This window comes from Calliopsis andreniformis, chromosome 9, assembly GCF_051401765.1.
Source record: "Calliopsis andreniformis isolate RMS-2024a chromosome 9, iyCalAndr_principal, whole genome shotgun sequence".
Lineage (NCBI taxonomy): Eukaryota > Metazoa > Arthropoda > Insecta > Hymenoptera > Andrenidae > Calliopsis > Calliopsis andreniformis.
The window spans coordinates 11,958,329-11,980,831 of NC_135070.1; the positions used below are offsets into that span (position 1 = coordinate 11,958,329).

Consider the following 22,503-nt stretch of genomic DNA (forward strand, 5'->3'; position numbering starts at 1 on the left):
GCACCCGCGATCGCTGTTTTACGAACCCAACGTTGGTGATGGTAGACTGCGAAAACCGTGCAATGGAATGTCCTCTCGCTCAGGAGATACTATTCTTTTCGTTATTATCTCGAACTTGAGCTTATAGAATTTCTTGGAATTTCTCTCGTGTTTTTTCAGTAAAATGAACGACACAAATATAAACTCCTGGCTGTTTCTGAATTGTGATAGTATAACTAGTACAAATATGTAGTGTTCCCATTTCTGATAATTCCTTGGACTGTCACCGAGTTGTTCAGTCAACAGTTTTTCTAATTTATTTCTTCGTCTAGCTGTTGTACATCTGATAATAGCTTCATATCCTTAGTCGAGATCTTTCTAAATTAAGAATTCAACTCAACGTGAGTTATTGCATGTATCCACAGATAGTATTCTTCGTTTAAGACTACTTCTCTGACACTAATATAATTGATCAAAAATATACTTATTTTTACATGAAGTAACTCAGGAATTACTTCACAAAGAATGATTTAATTACTTCGTGAAAGACGTATGCCTATACTGACTTCCATATTCAAATCAATGAAAATATGTAAAAAAAATAAACGTAGAAAGCAGTACTGAAACAGATAGCCGATAAAAAAACACATGCGCTGGTTTCCAAAATCAATTAACATTTAAAATTTGAAGCACACGTAAATAAATCTGCGAATCAATATACTCGAGAGCAAAATATTCCTCGCGAAATTATGCAGACTATGCAAACACAGCTCTCCACATCAACGTCTGCAGTCATCCCCCACTTTACCCCACTATCGCCCACATAAGCACATGCAACACTGCCACGCACATACATAAAATACAACGAACACCAAGAGAACAGATCGTAAAGACCCCCGCTCGCGGACAGCCCTGCCATGTACACCGTGCAATTCAGTATTCCCAAGTTGGAGCGATATATACACGTGCAACGCCTCCGTCTCCAGTAACCCGTACATCGTGTCTGCTCAACACCCCTAATGACTCGAGGCGCCAAGTCGCAATCTGCCACACGAGCGGCAGCTCCGTTTCATTAACTCAAGCTAGAGCAGCGCGACGACTCTGTCCAAAGTCCTCCATCGTCTGCGACGCCACGTACAACGTCGATGAAAGGCCATTAAAAAAGGGGGATCGCCGAGGGAATTGAGCGCGTGGCTGAGATCTCACGCCACGTTCGACGTCGTCGATCCCGTGAGATCAAGACGTTACAGCGAGGCTTTATCGCTGATAAGACGAACGACCGACGTCCTGCGAATGTTAAGTCGCGTTAATTTCGCGAAAATTGCTCGTGAGAGAAGCTGCAACAGCAGGGGTGCCTGACACGCGATAGTCGCGCGAAAACTGAGAGCCAGCGGCGTATAACGGTGCGTGACAACACTTTTAACAGCACGACGCGCACCAGCAACCTCCATTTATGACAGTATTAAGTCCATGACCTGGACAGACGGCTGGATGCGATCGACGGAGGGAAAATTAATTTTCGTCCGAACAAGTTTTCCCGAGGCAGTCGCGTGTCCTCTAATTAAATTCCCTTTTCGGGCTTCTCCGTCGGGAGATTACTTCCTAATTGATCGCAATTAGCGGCGAAACGTTTGCGAATTTCGCGTCTCGCAGGGCCCACCCCCCAGCCACAATAATTGCGAAAGGTTTCCTTCTTGAGAATTTTTCTGCCGCTGGCCGATCAGGTGGCACGGATATCGTCCATAAAATTGGTGATTCTCGATCACAAGATGAAAGGGGAAATTTTTATTCGAGTAGCGTCGCGCGGTGCATCGAAACGAATAAAAATTCAGTTATGTCATTCGAACAACCAGTGTTGTCCTCGACTTCGGCCAGGTAATGTCGCTTTTACGACCGCGATTGGTCTCCAGCAGAGCTTCTCTATAAAAATTTGTCGTAAAGAATCGATAAGGCAGCAAGAGTTTCTTCTTCAAAATTGCAAATTTGAATTAAGGAACATCGCGGTCTTTGGGTATTCTGATCGAGTCAGCGAACTGGTTACTGCTTTCCACGTGATCCAGATGTTCCCACGTAATTCTCCACGCACGGTTCGCAAATTTCCCATGTATTTCATCGGCAACGAGCAGCCAGATGCTTCTGTGCTCGTTATCGTTGGCTCGCTGGTAAACCGTTAAATTGCTCCAGCGCGTACCTTCAAAATGGATTCCGCTGAATTCCGATTTGCAAATAGATTCCGCGACGTTTCATCAGCCTCGTAACTGGATACTGGAGCACAACACCTGCCCGAGCCAGGCGCCCGTTCCAGCGATCAACGATTTGACCGTTCGTCTGTCCGATTTAATCTTCCTTGAAAGGGACGACGACCAAACGAACGGAACAAATCTCCCTGATGGAAGAGCCTGTACGAGACGTAACGTAAATTGACTCGTTTTCTCCATGTTTTCCATTATCGCGGGGATCCACGTGGCTCGAGAGAACCAGCGAGATTATACCAGCTGTGTCTGGAGCAGGCCACTCGACGCACGGGACGAGTCTCCTTTCCAGAGTCTTCCTCCTTTTGCGCGATTTTTCTTTGCCTTCCTCGCTTTCTTAGCTCTGGACAGATCGAGAGGTGTCGCGGTAGCTTCGTGGAAAATTCGAGCCCGGGTACTTCTCTGGCGTCAATTTCAACTTGAGAGAAATTTCAGCTGTAGTATTTTAGGTACATCGAAGCTTGATATCTGGTAGACTGCGGTAGATGGTTCAGTTTATTAATATTAATAATGAAACAGACGTTTGGTTGTTTGATACTGTGCAATTTAATGAGGCTACGTTAGTGAAATATCCTTGCAGCTAATGGAAGCATTGAAATAATTTTACCAGCCACTGATGAAATGTAATGTCTACTATCGATTGATGAAAGTATCTACCACACCAAAAAGTGATGGAATTAAAATGTAGATACTCTTATATAGCTACGCCATTTGAAGATTGAAATATTTCGTGATATGCAGATTTGAAAAATTTTAAAGTTTGAGAGTTTGAAAATTTAGTCAATATTAACAATAATTGATCCCTAAAAAGAAATTAAAAGGAAATAATGGGAACTCTCTGAAAGATCAAACGTTTGACGATCTTGTTGAACACGCGACGCAGCCCTGGATCTGTTGGACGACTACTTCAGCTGCCACTGACACGAGCCCGAAATAATTCAAAGATACAAATTGCTCACGAAACGAGCCTCGCTCTCTCACATTCGCGAGATCGATACCCAGTGGCTGTGGCTTTCTACTAGACCAATATATCGTGAATACATTTCACGTTCGCAGCAATATTACATATACGAAGGGCACCAGCGTACTAATTGTACAATTCGAAAGAGACAATCCTACATATAAAATAAATATCTTTAATTTAATCCTCTTAATTAAAAGACAAACAATTCCTAAACCTACTAACAACAAAATATATATTATATTGCCTACCAGTGCATAAAACAATTATTGAACTCTGAAATTGATAGCTATACCTTGAATAAATCAATATTTTCATTGAAAACGTAAAGCAATCATAAGACATTCAGTGCATTAAATTAAACGAATGAAAGTTCCACGATTTTTCACGAAAACTCATTTGCAGCTCTTCGCTGTTTTTCTTCGAGAAAAGAAGACAAAAATGGTTCGAACAGAAGCACTTCTACGCTCCCGAGTGTCTACTTTGCGGTACCGCAGAATTTACACTTTCGAGATACAGCGAGCCACGATCGAAGTAGGGTTTTCGCGATGCTCGCGCGAGCCCACGTAATAAAAGTCACTCGACCTCGAGGAAGAGTGCAAGAAGCGCCAAGTTTCGCGCTCTGTGCACTTCGAAAAGTCGCCTGCGAACTTCCAAGATAAAGACAGATAGCCCGGGTAGGTCTTCCCGTCAAAGATTATAACGTGGTTACATCGTAAGAGCATTACGCGGGGCTTCCTTGTGCTCTGTTGCACGTCTCTTCCCCCTGTGGAAAAATACTGAGAACTTGGACCTGGGCGAAATCTTCGACTGAACTGGGTCGACTATTGTCAACTTCGATGGGAAATGCTAACGAAACTCGTCGCCTCCGCAGATCTTATGATCTTAGAGGCACAGTTAGAGAGCCAGATGGAAAAATTGGAAAACCATCAAGGACACCTGAAATCCAACAGTCAGAAGGCTCGCGATGCCAGTTGAGTAGCCTCGATGCCAGAAATCGGTACTTCCCTGCATTCGATACTCGACGAATTTTCGGGATAGAAGGCACGGGAGAAAAATATAGATAGATAAACACGGAGAGAGAGCGGAGATGAAGTAGCCTGGAGTCAGCAAGTCGTTAAAAGAGCTCGCGAGCTCTCGACGAAAAGTTTCGAGGTCGGAGGCCACTCGACAACCGAGCAGCTCGACATTACGTATTCGTGTACTAAGTCGGATCGATGTTTGCGCGGGACTAAGATTAATGGCCGTCCAGTTTGACGTTCAAGGTTTTTGATAGCGACCCGCTGCCAAACTGCAAACCCTTCTTCCCGTTCCCCACTGTCCTCTCTTTGATTCCTTGCAGCCGCAAGGCTTCTCATTCTTGAGGACAATTTGCATACCGTGTGAAAGTCACCCCTCGCGATTAGCGAGTATAATACTTGAGGAAATCACTTTTCATATCTTCTTGCACGCTACGATATTTTTTCGCCTTAAACTTGTCCTTGTTCGGACTATTTCTTAGAAGAATAACCTTTACTTTCTTTTCTCCTCAGAAAGTATGAATTCAAAGTGGATTCTGAAAGTATAGAAGTCGTTAAAATAAATTCAAAAATTGTTCTTTTTCACGTTATAAGAGGTTTCATTTAGTCGAATATTACGCTGTTCTACAGCAAGTGTTCAAAATGTCCGCTGTTCGCTTTAAAATATAGTTAAGCGTAGTCAAGTGATATACATACCTACGTTATTTCTCGACAACACGGTTTTATTCGCTGTTTCAATTCCCGCCCCATATAGACTGGTGCACTATACGCCACGTTTTAAAGAATGCTTAAAATGAGAACGAGAGTGGCCATGACGCATGTATTCGTTTTTTATTTTTTTTTTCCAGAGTATTTTCATGTACCGCTGACAAAAATAATTTCTAGTATCCTGTATAATAAGCATTTTTTATTCATATGAAAGAAACGCTAGAAAATTATTCTAGAAAATTTGAAAGAAATTCGTTAAACATTCTGTAGATAACAATTCAAGAGACAGAATTAATTATAGCTTCGATACCAATCAATTAAAAATTTCATTTATTGGAGACATCAAAGATGGGTAAAATTGCGCGGAAAATATCGTCGCAATGCTTTTGTCGTGGATCGCTGATCAACCAGATATCGGGTGGACATATTTTAATTTGATGGTATTACGCTGGTTGACCAAACATCATGATTAGACGAACACTGTATATCAATGTTCGATAAACATATTCCAAGGAAGACACCTCGGCTAATAAGCCATGTAATTAAACGGCCGAGCAATCGATTAATTAGGGAAGGCACAACGCCTAGACATTGACTGTTTCTCCTCGTTTGTGATTCTCCCCTTATTGTTAATTAAATACTATCGACTAGTGGTAATTAACTGAATAGAAAATTAAGAACAAAACATACATCACATATCTAATTATAAAACTGCACAAGTGATTTTAAATAACATTTATTTATACTACACTGGAGATGATATGTCTTTCATAAATTTTTAACAACAGTGCTTGGGTTCCTTCCTTCTAGAATTTCAACGAACAAATAAAACGAAGACATTTTCAGTCCCCCCAACGATAAACCACGATCATTCTCCTTTGAGTATTAATTTTCCAAACGAATAGGCAAATCTTTTGACAGATACAAAAATTTCTATTTAAATCCTTCGCACTCAGCGCCGTGTAGCAATTCCTTTCTACTTTCATCTTCAGACGAAGGAACCAGCCAGGAATTGCCGTTTTTTTCGGGTAAAGTCACTCGGGAAAAACGTCCCCCAAAATCCTTTACGCTGAAATGTGTCGTAGCAGTCGGGAGAAACGACGGATGTCGTACTAAAACGATCGTAAAATTTCGCAAGGACTCGTGGCTCACCGCGAATTTGGGGAACAACGAGTGTCGAGTTGTGAATACGAAATCAGAGTGTATGCACGGGTACGACCGCGAATAAGTCGGTTCGCGAACAGTCGACCTGGCGGTTCTTCGACAACTGGGACAGCATTGAAACAGAGTCGAAATTCAATTAGGTCTGACTAAAGACGGCTTTATGCTGTCGCGAGTGGAAATCGAAACGGATCTGTGTCAAACAGAGAACGTTTGTAACGGGTTATCATAGACGTCTGTGGTAACCGAAGCTTTTGATCTCCAGTGTTCTTGACCCTTTAAACACGTATAACATTCTTGAATTCAGCGAAAAGGAAATTTCTATTTGTAAAATTATTTGATTACAGTAATATAAAACACATCTCTTGTCATATAATCAAATACCTACAAGTATCACGAATAAACAAAAGAAAATTTTTTTAAAATAACTACAACCCCAAACCCAAACCCCCATATCCAAGTCAATTCCCACAAATCAGAAGCTCCCCCTTTAAAGTGTTAAAACTTCCACTCGCCTGATCTCCCATCCCCACGCTATAAGGAAAGCAGTGACTCACGATTACAGAAATGAAACGCGTGCCCTGCAGAGGTCAAGAATGACGACGAGCCAATAACGAATAAACCGTAAACAGTATCGCGAGCTAGCTCGTTCACCAGACGAAAAAAGGGAAGGGTCACATAAGAGAATGGAAATGCAGGGGTGTTTCAGGGCAAAGAGCGAGGGGAAGAAAAACGGTGGAGGCTGGGGAAAAAGGGGCAGATAAGCGTCATTTATGTCCACTGGCAAAGAGAATACCGAACGTATTCGGACGTTCGGAGCCAGCGAGCGCCCTTTGATGTCCACGAATTGCGTATCCTGACCCCCTCCTGCAATTTTCAATGAAATTTATTCCCCGTAGCAGAGACGGGAAACGCGAGGGAGGAAGGACCGTCGCGCTCTTTCCGGAAGAGCGCCTAACTGCTACCATTTCCATCGACACAACCTGCTCACGTACAAGCAACACTTCCGTCCCCGAGTTAAGAGCTTTCGCTGTCGGATTTATGGACTCGCGCATCTATTTATAAAGACGTGTCTCTAGCGCGTCGCGTCAGTCGAGTGGCATCGTCGGAAAGGCTTCTGTTTCGACGCGACGTGTAACGAGAACGACGAGGGGAAAAAAAGCAGGAAACTTTTGGGCATCGGTGGACAGAGACAGGCAGGCTGCTCGAAATTAATCCGCCGCGCAAAGGGATGAAGCTCGCGGCCCTGGGCTCTCTGCAAAGCTGATGAAAACGAATGTTTCGTTTCCTGGTATGGAAGCAGTTTATCGCGGCTGAAAAATGTCGAATGTATAGACTGTTATTTCCCTCCGAAATTTCCTATCGCCCTGAACGGACTGCCGATAATGAGATCGAGAAGTAGGTCAGTCCGAGCGACATTTCAGCTCGAGGAATTTCGAGAGGCGGCAACCGATGCGCTATTTATTCAGCGTACTTGAAATACATGGCAACAACCACGCCACGCCGCTGGCGAATTCATAATCGCGCTACCTAGCCTCGTATATTCTCGTTTCCTTTCCATGGGTTCGAGGAAATGAACATCGCTGTAAGAATGCGCGACTGTGCTCCTTCCACGAGCGAGCGTGGTGAGCGTGGCACGTGCTGGCAGCCTGGCTCCAGGGTACTGGGGTCCAATCACGCCCCGTGATCCCCTTTTAAAGTTTGGCAATTACCCTGCTCGCCCCCTGGCGAGAAGATGAGGGAGACAGGGGAAGAACGAGCGACAGGGTGCGAAAGGGAGGGGAATGCGTGGCGAGGACGAACGCAGAGGGGAATTTAAAATGGTTATTTTAGCATAAAAATGGCAAACTACGACGGAGAGAAGTTCTAAACGCAAAAAAGTGGAGGCGCAGGGAACGAGGAAGAAATAGTGCTCGAAAAAGTCCGAGAGAGGAATCGAGGGAGACCGCAGAACGGGGACAAAAAGGGGGAATGAGAAAGAGGGTGCAGGGAGCGGATATGGTGCGAGATAAAAATCAAATTAACCTCGTATTCCGGGGCACCGACGATGCCGAAAGAATTTCGCGAGGTTCCCAGTAATGCTAGTGAGGGAAATCCGCCGTTTGCGTTACCCTCTGACCCCGTTCTCTACGTCTCGCGATGAGAGAGACTGTTGTGTCTGCTGGAAATGATTCTATCTTCTTGGGATGCAAAGAAAGGCATTAGAATTTTAAGAGCAGTACCAGAGAAATTCTGGAATCCATGTACTAAAGTTATTTTGTCATAAGCCTGACTTTATTCCCCTTATTTACGGGAATTTTTATTCCCTTTTTACATCTACGATAAGAGAGAAATATGTTATAGAAAGCGTGTTATTTTGTATGAGCTTGCTACTGATACCGATTCGTAAAATTTTAGAAGGTTAATACTGTGCATTGAATTTATAAGGTTTTCGAGATTATGAAACTATCTTTTACTCTACTCTTACTCTACTGTTAGGTTTGTGAAATATCTTTAAATATTTTTCAGAAATAATTTAACACTTAAGTAATTATTACTCTAGTTTCTAAATTTTCCAAAATAATTTTTAGAGAGTACATAAACTTAAATCCTTAACCACGCATACTTAAATAACACCTTCATTCGATGCTAACACAGTGAACTCAATTCCCCACGAAATTTTAACCATAACGTATCGCCAATAAATTCGTAACTACATCCCTCCCGAACTTTTAACCCTCCAACCAACAGCCTCAAGACGCTTTCTGCAAATCTCACGGAGCATGTTTTTTGGTCTGTTTCAGGTGAGAGATTTCGACGCGTGCATTAGCGTGGCTCGGGGCCACAAATAAAGAAGCGGCATCGCGTAGAAAATAGCAGATGGGAGTGCTGGCTTCGCGAGGGCTGAGAAAGGGGAATAAATTCACGGTTTAGCGGAGGGAGAAAAAGTAGGCTAAGCTCTGGAATTTCAAATCGACGGTTAGGAAGAGGGCAGTCGGCGGCCGACCGCGGAATAATGCCACCGTTAGCCTTCCGACACTGCGTGCTCGTCCTCGATCGATGGACGCTCCCGAATGCAGATTAAGTAATCTGCTAATGAAATCTCAGGGCTGACAGAAGCCGCCCTCCGTTTACACATCGCTCCGTTTCCGGCCCCGAGATCCTTTAATCGTGCTCGATGAATGGCCCCGACCTGCTGCCCTCCGCGAGGGCCAACAAATTTGTGGGCCACCCTTGTGAGACGCTGTCGATAGGTGGTCGGTGACCGATCGACTCTAAGGGGACAAGGTTAACGAAGGGTGGCTTCAAGTTCCGTAGAAATGTGTGGAAGCCTTCTATATGGGGTGCCACTTAAATGAATGACCGAACTTTGGGGGCTTATTTGACTTAGCAAAAGAACGAGAGGAGGTTAGCATGGTGTCTTGAAATCAGTTACTGGATCAGAGGCATTGTGTTGTATACGATAGCGTAAGTAAAAAATTTGAAATAATTTTTTCAATGAGGTTCCTGTTTTTAAGAATATCGAATTTGTTTGTGTACGCACAAGTGTATTAAAATACATTTTTTTGATCATTCAGAATTTAGGAGATCTAACTATAGAAATGTTTTTATTTAAATGATCAAAACTATACTTTGGTAAATTCACTTTTGGTCCAAATTTTAATTTCATTTTCTCGAGGACAAAGAGAGTTGATATTTTATTTCTGTATTTTGTACATGTTTTTTCGTATAGAAAACCCCACTGTTTGACGTATAAACACTTTCTGTTGTGTTCAAATATTCTAACAGTGCTGAATATTTGTTTAACCTTATAACTGTAGGGCAGTTCGAATGAAAATTTACTACTGTTACTTTTTCATAGTTTGGTATTGACTATTGCAATAGAAACCGAAAATCAATAAATATAAACGACAGTTTACATCTAGTACCCCATATGAACTACACTTGTAAATATTTTCTGGTTTTTATACCACACATGTATCTTTTTCATTGATAAATGATTATTTTTCTGGATCGCGTACATAAACCATTCCAAATAAAGTGGGAAAGAAACTGCACTAGCAATTTTCTTCTACAGGAATATCTAAAGGAAGAATCTTCCTAATCTTCCTACATCTTGACAGTCATCAATTTCTTTAGAAATATCTTCTACATATAACAATACTACTTCAGTTTTCATTTTCCACAACCTTCTAACATTCGTTGGCGAAATAACAAGCGTAGGTGTCTTTTAACATCCCTTTCTCAACACAAGATGCACAGCTTGCTTGTATGCGCGTCTTTCGAAGAAAGAAATCTCATTTTTCGCTAAGTTTACTAGGCCGATAAATGTCGTTCCAGGAGTTTAGAATGGCCAGATATCGAGGTAAATTGAAAGAACGATAAATAAAAGGAGGGGTAGATAAGAGGATCGTTTCGTAAATATTCCGTTTCCATCGAGAAAACGAGAGGAAATGTGGTTAAACTTCGCTCGCGGTCTCATCCAATACAGTATCCAAGAACCGATCGTTCGCCGCGGCAAACGAGGAAAAGAGTTAGAGGCGAATCCAAGGAGACGCGTTTCTTTGGAAATTCGAACTGGCGCGCTGGGGTGGGACAATGGGTGGTACGGAAGGGTGACATAAGCTGGACATTAACCTACATTAGAGGACCGTCTGAACACTCACTCCTCCCGCAACGCGTAATCGTAATTCCAATTAACCGAGCATGCGATAAATCACGCCAATAGCACTGTAATTAATGGTAACTTACCGAGTATATCCCATCGCAAACCCATACGTGTAATGCAAAGTAATTCCCGCCGAGGCAGCGGCGATGTGAAGCCGTCCCTGGTATTCGTTACACCCGCATAATTACACGTAACGTGGACTTAATTATCGTGAAAGGAACTTGGACCGTTGCGTCGTTGCGGTGAAACAATTACCATTGTTTCCTGCGAACAAGAAGTCGTTCTCTATTAGAATTTTTCTTTAGGTCCATTGAATTCCTCAAGCATTTTTTATTCTACTTGCATCTAATAGAGGGCCATTAGTCTACCTATTATCGTTTCACGTCGTTTTTCTTCTACCTAACCTACTTCTCGTCCGTGCCATTCGGCGTGTTGTTGACGCTGTTGGTTTTTCCCGAGCTCGTCTGATCTATTATGAGCGATTCTACTAGCCTGTACACGGTTGCTGACCATCCCACGTTTGTCTGCCCTAACACAGCCTATACCACTGGCCTACGCGCGGTTGTCGAACTAACCTACATTTGTCTGATCTATTACGTGCCATTTTACTGGTCTGCGCGCGATTGCCAGGCTATTCAATGATTGTCTGTCTATTTCGGATCATTCCACTGTCTGCTATAGAATATCAAACTACGGCAGTCAGAGCCTTCTCGAATGGGGATCGGAGTGCTTTTCGTGTTAGGAATTCTTTATCTCTGCAGTTCTTGGAATCCAGTCCACCGAGGTTATACCTTTAGTCGTAGTCGGTGATAGAAAATATTAGGTCATCACTTCGATCGATTTAAAATGAAAGTTTCATCGTTTTCAATTTCTTCTCGTCAAGATCAATTCGAACGTAACGTGAATTGTATTTTTAAAACAACTGATAGTGCATATTAATATACTTTATCTATAACAAAGAATTCAATTTGCAGAAGCGTCTAATCAACCCAACAAATGTGGTTTCGATGCAAAAGGGAACATTATATAAAAATGCATATCGACAAAATGAAATTTACTTGAAATTTATTTAAACTCAAAGGAAGCTAGAATATGAATATTTTTCATAGAAAAATACTTTAACTTTGATAGGTAGATATTATTGGAAAATATTTTGTTACATTTCTCATTTCTCATCGACGTATATGGGAATTGATTAGAGGACCCATAAGCGCAACAGAACTAATTGCCTCGCGATACCATGCAGTTACGTTTCACAGATCAATTTACATCGACATCTAAATTACGGTGAAAGAAGCATAAAACTCGTTAGGCGATAACGGGACATGCACAGCGACCGCAAGCTCAACGAAACACGCGATAAATCACTCAGACAATAACGTCGTAATTAACGATGACTTATGGACTGGCTCTCACGTCGACCATACATATAATACTCGGGCAATTATCGCAGGGTACACTGACATACCCACCCCATGCTCGGACTTCGTATCTCGCGCAGATTCCCGACAAGAGTAACAGTTCCGCGGCACCTCGAAAATGGACAAAATTTGACAGCGCAATATGTTATCTCCTATCAAATATCACGTTTTACCATCGCTGGAGAAGAACCTTTCATCCGCCAGTTACCGAGGAGGACTCCATCGACGATATGCACCGGAAGGAAATTATATTTCGTTCGATACATCCCCCGCATTCCTTCCCCTTATTTCCCCTCGATCGGATATTTACTCGCGAGACAAGAGCTTCTCCGCTAACAAGATCGACCGTTCTACGTCCTCTTCGCCTCGACATTCCCCGATTTCGATCAAAGCGACCATCCCTCTTTCCTCCCGAGTAACTGCTAAATTAATTATTAGCGCTACAGCGAGGTATTACGGTAATGGTTCGCGATAAAACATCAAACGTGGAAGTAGGTGACGTAAAATGAATAATAAAAAACAACCCCGCCTCCGCTTCCCTTTTTCCGACGGTCTCCCTTCGATTGCTCGTTGAATAATTCAAACACACCTGAAACACAGGGAAAAAACCCACGCGAAGATATTCTCACATTCGTTCCTCGTTGCTTCGATCCTGAACGGTTTTCCCTCGATCCGAACACTGGACGCTGATTAAAACTTTCGGCCCAGTATCGTCGCCCAGTCCACCAGGGTTGCCACATGGAGTCCCTCCTTGGATATAGTGGGGGAAATTGAGAGGTGGGTTGAAGAGTAACGAGTATACTATTCGTATAGGCACAGTCGACTGTAGTACTAGCCATGCTGAACGAAAAACAGAAACACTGTGACAGTCCGATTTTGCAGTTGACAGAAAACGTACGCAGCACTGTGTGCCTCTGTCTATCCAATCGTCTATCCAGTCCTGTCTATCCATCTGCAAAATCGGGCTCTCGCAGTGTTGCTGTTTTTCGTTCAGCATGGCTAGTACTAGAGTCTGCTGTGCCTATACCAACAGGACACCCGTTACTTGTACCTAACCCTTCCGTCAACGAATCCGTCGCGACGCCTCCCTCGCCACGTCCTCTCCCTTCTTCGCCCGTGCACGCATGCACAGGTCGTCGTAATTTCCCGTGGCCCCTGAGCTGCGTGCGTGTCGTTGCAGCGTGCCCCGCGGGATGATCGTAACGCGAATTCCAGTTTAATCTCACATAATGGCCCCGAACTCGGCCACGGCGGCGCACGTCAGGCATTTCTTTAATTTATGTACGCGTACGGGCTCCCTCCCGTGGGAGGGAGCATTTTCACGGAGCAGCTCTGCTTGCAAGAGTTCCCGAGCTGCTCGGCTCGGAAGACGGCTTCTGTGAATTTCACTGCGATACGAGAAACGAGAGCAGCGATTTCTCTGGACGTGCGCCGTTCCCTGTTATTCTTAACGGAAGCAATTTCAGTATCGAACTCCAGGTGCCTTCTGGCAAGAGCCTTCGTACGAAGGGAAGATGATCGGGAAACAATGGCGAGCGCTCGACGAGTCGATGGTAAAAGTTTCAAGGGAAAACCGAATTTTTCCCCAGAGTTCGGGAACTGACTTTCCATTTTTTAAAGCGGGAATTGATGAGACGAGGCAGAGTTTCGAATTGGTCGGATATCAATTTTTTACGGGAGACTGACCGTGTGCTGCAGCCTTTCGCGCTTTGGGGGAGATGATAACTGGGCCACATTGGAACTTTCCGTCGTCGTTTCCTTTCCGCGGCGGTTTCCGCGAGACGCGAGAACAAAGGGGAGCGTGGACCGGGTAGATAAAGGGGATCGAAGCTTGGGAAGAAGGAAGTTGGCAACGCAGTCGGGGAGGAAGTGAACTAGCTGGCCCGTGTCCAAGGTTCCTTCGACCCTCGAAAACTGTGCGAAACGACGCCATTATTTATCTTCCTGGAGTCCATGCGCGAATGAATAAAAAGGAGCACGACTCTCTTGGTTCTGCCACGAAACAAACCCAGCCTGGTAACCTATAGTCGGACAAGCGATAGGCTGTTGCTTCAAGCAAGGTACTGGCTGACTCAAACCTGGAAGTGAGTCGAATAGGGGTAGTAGGAGTTGTTTAATTGATGAGCGAAGTATTTTTTCTCGGTTTCAAGAAATTAATCAAATACTATGAAATACGTATAGGTATTAAAATAAATCTGAGTTTGAAAATTGTGTGGGATAACAAACGAGGGATTCAGAATATGATAAGTGTTCCATAATACATACTGTTTCTCGTAATAAATTCATGTTCAAAATTCTAGTTAAGATTTATGTCACTTATCGATGAAAGGAATAAAGTAGTAAAGTAGAAAACGTTGGAACTGATACGATAGAATTTTCTGCTATGTTAACAAGAATAACAGGTCTAGTCTAGTTACCTATTCTACTCTATATTGTCTAGTTACCTATTAGAAATTCTCAAGGAAAAGTAAAGAGCGCTTTTTAAGGAACATTTGTAGAACAAAGAAATTTGCTCAAGAACTCAGAATTAAAAAATGCAAGTAGCTCAAAGCAACTACAGTATTCTCGTTAATATATCAAAACATTACACCGCGCTATTCACAATCTTTAAAAACTTTGTTACTTGAAAATAAATAGCGAGAACATTCCTCTATTTATCATAGAAAACATATTGTCCCATATCATCCACCATTTACGCCTGTCTCATTAGCCTCTACCTTCTGTATCACCGTGTAGAAATTCCAGCCAACAATACGGGACAAATTCAATAGGAGCGAAACACGCGTTCCATATCTTAATAACGTACACGCGCGAACAGAGAGGAAAAACGCACAAACATGCCAGCGAAATTGGGACCAGGAATTTCGTGAAAATGAAACGAGAGTGTATGCAAAAACGTGATGGGAAAAGTGCAAAAAGTGGGGAGCGTTTGGCGCGTATCCAACGGAGCTGTTTGCAATAGTAGAATTTCCCCAGATTACGCTGATATTCATATCTCGCAAGAAAAATCGTTAGCGTGCGTTAAAAACTCTGGACGGTTATTAATTCGAGAGAAATGTCGCTTCGCTCGCGGCGAAAGGACTGCACGCGATACTTTACAGCCCCTAGTCATCAAATTAATACTACGTGCTGCAATCGTACTTTTGTCTTCGTAACACTTGATGTCAACAGAAAATTGTACTTGACATCCCAAATTGTTACAAATACAACACGTGTCTACAGTAATTAATTGATTATTATCTGTCTTCGATTACTACCTTCCAGACGCTATTAACAAAAATTTGTGTATTTTATTTAAGACTAGTATAATAGCCACAAATATGTAAATGGGAAGAATATTCTAAGAAAATAATGAAAATCTTCAATTATACATCTATAGGCCAGTGTTTCATTAGCACAATTATTTGAAAACAGCCAGAGACGTCTAGTGTCTCGTTTTATTTTATTTTCTTGCATATAGGCGTTAAGTGTAACCGTGGCTGCAACGACGCAGTAAAAGTTTTACGGGCACGCGTACGCCCCATGATTATTTACAACGCCATGAAACGCGACGACTATCTGGGTCAATTGCGGATAATTCCTCATACAGGACCCCGAGTGGACGACATAATTTTTCCAGCGGGTCGTTCCGCGGTCGCATTATCTTTCAATTCGCTTACAACGACTTCGAGGCTCTAACGAAGCTCGAGTTGGCCATTTCTGTCTCGATTGCCAATCGAGTCGCCGCTACAGTGCTTTCATGCGGCCGCGATAAGAGCTTTTTATTCGCGGCGAAGCAAGTCGACCGAATTCGCCGTCACGCGGTAACGTCGACGTCGCGACGCTCACAATTATCAGGAGCTCGCGTTTGCCGTTTCGCGACATTTGCGGCCGTCCCATTGCGCGCCGTGCACAGCGCGAGGCGCGAGAACGATAAACGCATTTATCAACCGTGCGACTCGGGAGATGTTCCGATCGAGCTTAAACACGCCAGCCTGTTATTAATTCGGATTACGCATTAGCGAGCTTGTTTCGTTGTTGGATCGTGTGCGCACGATCTCACGACCTAGACTTTAATCTGGTTTAAAGAGACTGTGTCCTGGTCGGGCTGGTACCTGCCGTACTGACGCTTGAAAATGTGTTTTGTAGTTGTGAATAATAGAAGGCGCATTTGCGAAATATATGCTTCACAGATTGAAAGTATGAATTCTTTAAGGAATGAAGTAATAATGAATGAAATATTTGTTGAAAGTTATGATAGGAAAAAGTAGGTACAAGCGGGGCATTCGAGTGAAATTAAAGCAGGTTTAGATTGAAAAGTAGTGGATAGAAATATTATGAAAGTATGTCAACTTTAATCAAATTAAAACTCTATAATTATACTAGGTGTTAACTAATTACAACTTGGCAGAAGTAATATTCCTGAGATATTGTATAAAATATGTTTTACCTTCAATTTTTAGATCTATTCTGAGCCCTTAAATATGAACATTTCTTGCTAAAAGTAAATTAGTAAGTATTGAATATGTTTGATTATTCCACAAATGTTCAAAGTTTTATCAAAACTGACCTCTAGCACCTAAATGATGCTCTTTGTAATATAATATATGGCCGACTAAATCCAAGGGCCAGTTGCATCTCGATGAAGTACATCTCTAAAGAGTGATTTAATTTGTTGAACAATAATCGGATGAACTTGGCCGCGGAGATAGAGAGGTACGGAGGAAATCGAAGGGAAGTTAGGGAGTTGCTTGTAAGGAGAATCAAGAGCAGCCAAGTTTAGTGGTGGTCGTCTCTTAGCGAAGCAGTACCGATAGACGTTTAAATGCGCTGCTTCAAACCCGCTTGGAAGTTCTCTAATCCAGCAGGATGCAATTTCAGGGCAACCCTTTGCCTTAAACTGAACTTCTTACGAGGGATACCAACTTGAACGGCGTATAAGGTTGTCAATTCTGCGAATACTGCTTATTAAAATCAGCAAAACATGTTCAGTTAATATAGATACGAATTTTCGTTCAAACTTTCCCTAAATAGAGTTCCATTTCCGTGGAAATTTCGCATTTCCAATAAAAAGAAGAGTAAACTTTATAAAATTCCTTGTTTATACCGAATTGCTTCAAGATTTAAAATCGTAAAATAAAATACGGAAAATAAAGCATAAAATCGTTTACCTAATTGGGACACCAATAAACTACATTTTACGTGCAACCCCATAAAGAAAGAATCTAGAAGATTACTATCAAAATGCTCTGTCATAGAGAAATTGACTGCAAACTTTTTCAATATATATCAGTTCATGCTCCCACATAACAGAAAATTTATAGTTAACCTTCTATACCATTTTATATCTACTATATTTCTATACTATTTTATTTTAACATTTTAATCAATTGACCTCTTTTTCAGACAACACTGAATATACTTTAGGATACAAAAATCATAGTCAGCAATGCTTACTGCTACCTTTACGCACAGATTCCTGCAAAGATTTAAGCAAATTCAGAATTTACATATATTTTACTGTTCCCCATCTTTTCTCCCAGCGATTTCTTGAAAAAGATTCTCGCAAGACCAAAGAACAAACTGTTTTCTTTAAAGCGTCCTTAATCAGTAGAAACGGTCAAGCATTACTCCTCCCATCGCACTCAATACATGGCAGAGATTTAATTCCCTAATTGGCGACTGTAACTGGTGCGGTTCTACTCCGCCAACTTTCTGACCGAAACGCCAAGTTGACCGAAATGTTAGCGGGTTGCCGATACCCCGGAAGCCCGAGACAAACTGCAGTTGGGCTTTATCGCCTCAACGAACTCGCATTATAGCACCTCGTTCGTCTTCCCTCTTCGGCTTCTTTATTCGCAAACTTTCGCGAGCCATCGATAGCTCCGCGAGATCCCGCCGATGTTCTCGGCAGCTGTTTGCACTCTGCCCATCCTCCAAAGATTCTCAACAGTCCATAAAACCCGCTGGTCGAATGACCGCCCTTAACCAGCCCCAACTAATTACACGATCATACGTTCGAGTAATTTTGCGCTCTCGGGCCGCAATTTCTGATTTCTCCCTGCTCCCCCGATTTTTAATCCCTTTTTTTTAAGCACGCCATACATCTTTCTGATAAATTGCGCGGGATCGAGGGGAAAAGTGCTGGCCCGGTTATTTCGAGCAGCACAATTCGTTTCGGAGGGAACGTATCGTAATTGCCAGTTCGCGTTTCGTACCGTTTAATTGAATGATAACCGAGCATTGTGCCGCGGGCTGAACGAACGCATTTACAAGCACGAGATTTACGAGATCCGGCCTGGAATACACGTATATCTTACGGGTCGGCGTAAGGCAGTTCTACGAGTGCATGTATCATTCGCTATCGGTGCATACGCGACGCGTATAAATTGCGAACACCATCGAGCGACCGTAGGATCGCGAGCGAAACATCCTGCTAGAAACTGGGGATCTATTTCAACGAATATATTTATGAATAATCAATGCGCGATTCGCTCGTTTAATTAATAGAAACAGAGCTTCGTTTATGCGTGCCGCGAGAAAAGTTTCCTCTCGAATTTCAGATGCACTGGGATTGTATATTTTCAAGCAGAGAGAAGAATAACGGAACACACGATAAGAGGAGCAGCTTTACTGCGCTGGAAAAATTGCTGCACTATGGCAAATTCGCGACGCTCTACGTTTCCCTCGATGGGAAATTCGACCTTCGAATTTTCCAGTCATGAGAGAGGAAATGTTTTATCCTCGAGCGCGATTTTTGTCAGTAAGAATGAAGGATCGTTGTTTGCTGCTCTAAATAGTATCGATTACTATGGCCATTAGCTGGGGTCATATTTTTTATCTGGACTTCGAACCACGGGTTTGTTAATTGGATATGACGACTGTTAAATGGTCGTTCGTCTAGAAAATGTACAATTTTTTAGTTTCGAACTTTTACTCGTATCTACTGTACGCGTATCAGGTAACTTGTATTTATTACTCGGAATAGAAGGCTGAATAAGTTTTTCAAGTATAAACTCTAGCTGCGGTTTTCATCCATCAACGTGGACGATCATTTATCAAAAATATTGTGACGAATATTTTCGACTATTCTATAAAACTGCAAATTGTCAGTGAAATTGGAGATTCGCAGATTAGAATTGTCGCTTCTAAGAGCCAACTGTGGCCAGTGCAGTCTATTAACAAATTTTAGTTCATTATTTTCTTCTATCCATTTCAAATAATAAGTATTCGAGATTTCATGTCGAATATTAACTGTTACAGAGACCCCTAAAACTCGCGTTAAGTGTGTCTGACTTGTATCCTTATTCTACTAGCAGCGCGTTAACTAGATAAGACTCAGCACTATCAGTAGAATAAGACAAGTAGAAAAAGTCAAGTCAGACACATCTCGCGCGCATTTTAGAAACTTCTCCAATAATTAACTCTTTGAAGGAGGTACAATTACTGATACATACTACTTACAAACAAGATACTGCAATAAATTTAGACATTATAAAGTTGCCATAAGAAGTACTTATTAAGCGTCTTTTGTACACGATTCTGCACTTCTGTCGACTATTACATTTCCCAATAATAAGAACGAGCACGCTTGAAATTAGAAACGCGAGACAAACGCTGCGCAGATTCGATTACCTTCGCCAACACTGATATCTCGAATGCAAGCAATTCTCCCTCTCGGTGTTTCCCGACAACACGGAATACGCGTCATTAAACGCTCGCCAAGCTTTCCCCCTGCGTCAATTCAATTCTGGAGGACGCATTGCCAGCCGGCTTAAACGTTGCAGCGAAATCACAGTTCGTTCATAAGCGATCCAAGGAGTTGGCTGAAAGTTAAGTCAGGCTGGCCTAGCTGGCAAGACGGCCGAGGGGCTGAAAGAGCTGCTGGGAGAGAAGTAAATCGAGGGTGACAGCGGCGTGAATACGGAGCAGGGCGCGTAGTATCGTACATGGAAACCAGGTTGGCCGAGGTTAATTGTATAAATTTACAATGAATTAGCGCCTCAAAGCTGGAGCAGTCTGGCCGCGGGATTTACCAACTTTCCTAACGATATCTTATGGGCTGCGCTGCTGTTCGACGTCAGACTTGCGCGGCACACTTCCTTGAATATCAATTAAACCCGAGTAATTAATAAAAGTCCAGGGATACTTCAGTTTCACGAAGGTAAGGCTACCAAACTTTTCCCATGTTTTTTGTCAGCAGCATTCAGTGAAGAGAAAGTGAACATTAGTTCATCGAAGTTCCCGCCTTATTGGAAATGTATAAGACTGTCAGTCAAAGGTTTTATAAATTAACTCTCCGTCTGCAACCTGGGTCGTTGATGACCCAGACCATTTTTGTTAGTGAATTATCTCCTGCCTCGTCTAAAAAGAATTAGGGTAGACTTAGAAGAATATTTAACATTTCTTTTGTATTTTTTAAAATACTAAAACGTCCAAAAAAATGAATGGACTTAGTTTGCAAATGGTTTCAGTAGAAAGAAGGTTGCTGACGAAGGGTTAAGGAAAATACAAATTACTTTGTTAGGTCTGACAACAGACCTAATGTACCTTGCTAGCCAGGGTATTCGATAAATGTCAGATGTTATAGAGATGATTCTACACATGAAAATAAGACGAAAATTGGATCTCTCTTGCCATTTAATAACGAGTGCAACGTAGCAGCTGTAACAACACGAACACAAATATCAATTTTAAACCACAATAACTTTCGAAACTTTCATATTTCTTTCCTTTCAATTCTGTTTTTATAAAGATCAAAGTTCTACATCACAAAAATCAATCTAAGAATTGTATTCCCTAGAATCTTACACAGTGCTGCTTAAATTTCTCGAAGGACCACTCACGACTTGACTACCTCGATACCAGGCCCGATTCCCCTGACCGACACCTGAATCGAATAACCAAAGGAGATCCTGAGTGCTGTTAAAACTGGCTATTGCCGACTGCCTAAGAGCCCAGAGTGCATTAAACTAAATTAAAAATGAAAATCGTAGCAATAAGTAGAAGTCAAACTCGGAAGTTTCATCTCGAGAGTAATTAAATTGTTCCCGCTGCCGTTAACTTCGACTTTCGACCGTTTTATCGCAGGGCACGAGGAGAGGTGCGCAATTGGTAGGTCGCGACACGGCATCGAATGAAAACCGGAGACGTTTTGTCTGCGGCTGTCGCATCTTCGTGTTCGTTCATTGTGCATAATTTCTCGCGTATTGTAGTCCATCAGCGAGCATTGTCTTCCTGGCCGATGACTACAGGCCGCAATCGCTTTGTCGTCGAGGCAACAATCGAAAATGAACCGTCTGTTCTCCGTTCGTTGTTTGGATAAAGCGGCGATTTGTGCCTTCTCTGTTAATTGTCTCGTTTCATTTACACTTAACGGAAGTCAGACGTCGAAGGGAGAGGAGGTTAAACGTTCCTTCGCGGGACAATCGAAGCAGGTTCTACAAGTTAATAAATTAGAGTCATCACCATTCGAGGTGAATCAGCGTGTTCAAAGGAAAATCACGAAAGTACCATCGACTTCATATTCCCAGCGCGAGGCCACGATATTTTCGGTTTGCACGGGGCCAGGTCGTAAAATAATCCGTTCGTCGGGTCTCAGAATCGAATTTTCCAATTTCCAGCGGAACTTGAAACCGACGACATAAAAGCTGATGCCCTAAAGCCCTGGAACAACCCGTTCGCCAGTCTATCTCTCGCGTTGTCGGTGGAAACAATTTCGACGAAGGAATTCCTCGGATGTTCGTACTCGTCGGTCGAAAACAGCGGGAATGGTAGATGGAAAAAGGGGACACCTGGGCTCTGTCGTTGCACGTCCGCCGATCTATCACTGGATCCGTCCTCGGATTGAATGGTAGCATAAGAATGCGAGTTCCGAATGAAATGTTGGCGAATGCGCGAGGAAAATGAGGGGTCAACTGGTGGAGGACAACTGTTGACGAAGTGATGAAGAAGTGAAGGAAAAGAGGGTGAGTCCATGGGGAATTAGTTGAAGCTAGGGAAGAGGTATCTACAAATCAAACTGTACATGCAGATACAATTTCGTTATCTAGAAAGATTTATGTTCAGATAATATTAAGGTAGAGTATTAAAAATCTTAGGAATCTTCAAATTTTTAAATATTCAAATCATCAAACTTTGAAATCTTCAAATTTTTAAATCTTCTCGTTAGGTGCTTCAAAATCGCGAACTTGTCTTTTAAACTTTTCTCCACAGTTGCCTTGGGCTAGCTACAACTTTCTTCTCCCCTCACCCTTTGCCAGCATTTGACCCAGAACTTATATTAATACCACAGTCTGGATTTTCTATTCTCTATCTTCGTAGAGATTTTTGTTCCTCCACCCTTATCCGAACAATGAATGCTTTCGTAAAAGTG

The 22,503-nt window shown here is 42.5% G+C and overlaps 1 protein-coding gene and 1 long non-coding RNA gene across 2 annotated transcripts in view; one reads left to right on the plus strand and one right to left on the minus strand.

Annotated features, from left to right (window-relative positions):
- Cpx (synaptic transmission protein complexin) overlaps positions 1 to 22,503 on the plus strand; it is a 265,288-nt gene that overhangs the window by 172,075 nt on the left and 70,710 nt on the right. The gene's annotated exons all lie outside the window — the stretch shown is intronic.
- The window catches only part of LOC143183856 (uncharacterized), a 69,387-nt gene continuing 57,820 nt past the window's right edge, over positions 10,937 to 22,503 (minus strand). Inside the window, exon 3 of the long non-coding RNA XR_013002671.1 lies at positions 10,937 to 10,992. This is a non-coding gene — a long non-coding RNA (uncharacterized LOC143183856). The remainder of the gene's footprint in view (positions 10,993 to 22,503) is intronic.